Source organism: Propithecus coquereli, unplaced genomic scaffold (assembly GCF_000956105.1).
Source record: "Propithecus coquereli isolate 6110/MARCELLA unplaced genomic scaffold, Pcoq_1.0 Scaffold530, whole genome shotgun sequence".
NCBI lineage: Eukaryota > Metazoa > Chordata > Mammalia > Primates > Indriidae > Propithecus > Propithecus coquereli.
The window spans coordinates 851,550-856,056 of NW_012151175.1; positions in this window are offsets into that span (position 1 = coordinate 851,550).

Sequence of the window (4,507 nt, forward strand, 5' to 3'; positions counted from 1 at the left end):
AAACATTAATCAATAAAACTGAGATTGGCTATATAAAATCAGACAGACTTCAATAGAAAGTTATCAGGGACAAAGAGGGGCTTAACATGATAAAAGGGTCAATCCACCAGGAAAACAACAATATTAATTGTGTATGCACCAAAGTAAAGAGCTATAAAATATGTGAGCAAAACAATTGATAGAACTGAAATTATAGTTGGAGACTTTAACATGCCTCTCTCAAAAACTGGTAGAATAACTAGATGGAAAAATCAGCAAAGGTATAGAACTCAACAGTATTTAACTGACGTGATCTAATTGACATTTAACTTACACAACATCAACCTATATGACACTTCACCCAAAAACAGCCAAATATACATTCTTTCAAGCACTCACAGAACATGTCCCAAGATAGACTATATCTTGGGCTGTAAATAAACCTCAATGAATTTAAAATAGTTGAAATCATATGGATTGTGTTCTCTGAATGCAATGAAATAAAACAAGAAATCAATAACAGAAAGACAAGAGGAAAATTTCCAAATACTTGGAAACTAAACAACACTTTCTAAATAATCCATGCATCAAAGAGGAAGTCTTAAGGGAAATAAAAAATATATATTGAACTTATTGAAAATAAAAATCCAAGATAGTAAAATGTATGGGATATAGCTAAAGCAGTGATTAAAGGGCAATTTATAGCACTAACTGCTCACATTAGAAAAAAGAAAAAGTCTCGAATTAATAATCTAAGCTCCCATTTCTATGAACTAAAAAGAGAATAGCAATACTTACCCAAAAAGAGCAGAAGGAAGGAAATGATAAGAGTGATATTGAAACTGAAAGCAGAAAACAATAGAGAAAACATATGGAATAAAAAACTGATTCTTTGAAAAGATCAGTAATATTTTTTTTTTAATTTTCTGGCAAGACTGAAAACGTAAAAAAGAGAAGATGCAAAGTACTAATAACTGGAATAAAAAAGAGGCTACTGCTACAGACCTTTCAGATATCAAGAGGATAATATAGGAATACCACAGAAACTTCACACACATAAATTTGACAATTTAGATGAAATGGGCCAATTTCTTGAAAAGCATAAACTACCACAACTCACCCAATATGAAAAAGATAATTGAATATTCCTATAACTATTAAGAAAATGAAATTGTTATTTAGGGGCCAAGGGAAAGCTTCCCCTCTGCCCTCTAACTGTTCACTGCAAATGAGCTGACAATGGGCAGATTAGGAGGGTAAAAGAGTACACAAACGTATTTAATGTACATAAGTACCGGCAATCACAGGGCGATTTCCCCGTAACCCAATGAGCTCCAGATGCTTGTAAGCCCTTGGGAGAAATGTGGTCATTTTGAGGGTCAGTAAATTAATTTTAGAGGGAACGAATGAGCCCAACGCTCAGGCAATGGTTAGTAAATAATTCTCTTTGAAAACCGAATGGGACCTGAGAACAAACAACAGTTCGGGACAATGTTTGAGTTCCAGGTGTGGTGCTTAATTTTCAGTCTCTTTCTCTGTGATACGAGTTTCAATCTTATCTGGTTAATGAAATTTCAGGGGGACGATCAAAGGCAATTGTGTTCCTCTTTGGTGGGTCTGGTTTCTAGGTGTGTAAGGGAAGTTCAGAGAACAGCCTCATCCTGTGCTTTGGGAGAGACAAACCGCTGAGAGAAAAGATGGGAGGCGGAAGGTCAGAGAGAACTTGAGGCTGCTTCTTCAGTTCAGTATTTCAAAGCACCATGTTTTGTTGTATCATTTTCTGAGCCCCAACAGTTACTAAAACAAAATAAAACTAAACCTCCCAAACAAATCTCTTGGCCCAGATGGTTTTACTAAAAAACCCTACTGAACATTTACAAAAGAATTAGCCCAAATTCTGCACAATCTGTTCTAGAAAATAGAAGAGGGAGCACTACTTAATTATTTACTTATTATAAAGCCAGTATTAACCTGTAACCATAACCAGAGACAGCACCAATAAAAACAAAAACAAATACAAAGCCTCCAAACTATGGACCAATATCCTTTATAAATATATTGCAAAAATCCTTAACAAAATATTAGTAGACAGAACTTAGCAATATACAGAAATAAGTCCCTGCCTTGACCAAGCAGAGATGCAAGGCTGATTCCATATTTAAAAACGAATCAGTGTAATCCACCATATTAATAGGTTAAAGAAGAAAAATCACAGCTGTATAAATTGTTACACAGAAAGACTTGATAAAATTCAACACCTATTTATGATGAAAACTCTCGGAAATCTAGAATAAGGGAGAACTTTCTCAACCTGCTAAAAAAAAAAAAAACTATGAAAACCTATGGCAAACATTCTTCTTAATGGTGAAAGACTGATGGTTCATTTAATGGGTCAACTAGACTGGCCATGGGGTGTGCATATTTAACATTATTTCTGGGTGTGTCTGTGAGGGTATTTTGGTGAGATCAGCATTTTATTTTTATTTATTTATTTATTTTTGAGACAGAGTCTCATTCTTTTGCCTGGGCTAGAGTAAGTGCCGTGGCATCGGCCTAGCTCACAGCAACCTCAAACTCCTGGGCTCAAGCGATCCTTCTGCCTCAGCCTCCCGAGTAGCTGGGACTACAGGCATGCGCCACTATGCCTGGCTAATTTTTTCTATATATTTTTAGTTGTCCAATTAATTTCTTTCTATTTTTAGTAGAGACAGGGTCTCGTTCTTGCTCAGGCTGGTTTCAAACTCCTGAGCTCAAACAATCCTCCTGCCTCGGCCTCCCAGAGAGTTAGGATTACAGGCGTGAGCCACAGAGCCTGGCCTGAGATCAGCATTTGAATTGGTAGACTCAGTCGCTTGTTCTCCCCAGGTGGGTGGGTATTACCCAGTCCTCCTCCCATTAAAGGAGGAGTTCACCCCTTTGTTTCCTACCTGCCTGCAATTTTTCCTAGCAGCTTTATTTGTAACAGCCAAAAGCTGTGAACAGTTAACGTGCTCCCGGTAGCTGGTTGATTAAACTGTACTACTCAGCAATCAAAAGAAATGAACTATTGATATGTCAACAACTTGCACGGATCTCAAGGGCATTGTGCGGAGTGAGAGAGTTGCTCTCAGAAGGTCACACACCGCGAGATTCCATTTGGAGGTTGGCAGGTTCAGAGAGCCCTTAGCTGGGTCAAGCACCGGGGCAGAGTTGGGGAATATTTTATTTCTTTTATGCTCTGGTTTAGGACATGGACTTTCCATGGATATTCAAAATTGGGATCTTCAAACTGTATTTTTCTGAATCAAGGTGGCTATTCATGGCCTTCCTCGGCAGTCTGGTAGCGTGAGTTGAATATCTAACAACGCAACGCAGTGCTTCTTTCTGTCTTTTCTACTTTCATCTGCTTGACCCTGTTCCCCCGAGGGCTGGGCTACACAGTATAAAACATGGCCTCTCAGCCAGGGAGGCTGTAGATACAGCAGATTTCCTGGAAGGGAAGTGAGCAGGGCGGGAAGGGACCACCACCATGCATGTGGCCTTGCCTTGCGGCGGCATGGAAGACCTCAGACGCCTGACCTGTCAGATGCCCTGAAACTCATCTGTATTCCTTTCCAGTTAACACCTCTTCGGTTTCAAAGTGCAGAGGTAAAGCTGAAGTGTTAACAAGGATACGCTCCTCCGGGGAAGGCGTTTTCCGTCGAAGGGCTCCTTGATATTCCGAGCGGGATTCAGTCTCAGCTGCGCGCCCAGGTCGGTTGCTGGTGTTTCCAAGCCAGGTGCAGACAGCAAGGAAAACCGGGAGTGGCATGGGACAGAGGAAAGCAGGCTGATGGGTGTGGACGGACTGGGGTGGCGGGGGGACCGGGAGCGGGGCTCTCAAATTTATTTATAAAGCAAAAGCAGAGCGGGAGGCACGACCAGCAAGAGAAAACCACTTCGCCCCAGGACGATGCGAAACCCAATCCAGGAATCCATGAGCATGAAAGTTTATAAATAACTTTGAGGTCCCATCTGACAGAGTTAAATCAGGTACAGATGCCAAGACAGGTACACAGTGAGGACAAATAGTTGCGGATAGCAGTTCATTGTGCCTAGGCATCCTTTTTTAAATATAATACAATATCATTTATTGGCTTAGGTAACTAACAAGTCCAAAGGGGGCAGAGTTGGCTTCAGTCTCAGTGATTTGGAAAATATCTTCTAAACTCTCTCTTCGCCCTCTCTCCCTCCTTTTTCTCCCCTTTTTTTCTCCCCATTCCCCTCCTTTCCCTCACCCTCTCGACTCTGCTTTTCTGTTTCTGGCTTTGTTCTTAGATGTACTCTTGCCACAGTCGGCTTCAAAGCTACATTTTCATGAACCTCTGTCCGCACACAGATTTCCAAAATCAGGGAGGAGGATGGCCCCGTCCAGGCAGCATGCTAGCACTGCCGTGTTCACTGTGGTGTGGTCGTTCCGACGTGAGCAAGTCACGTGCCCACAGCTGAGGGCAAGGGAACTGGGATCATCTCCACTAGTGACACATGCCGCGGGACCAGGCCGTTCTCC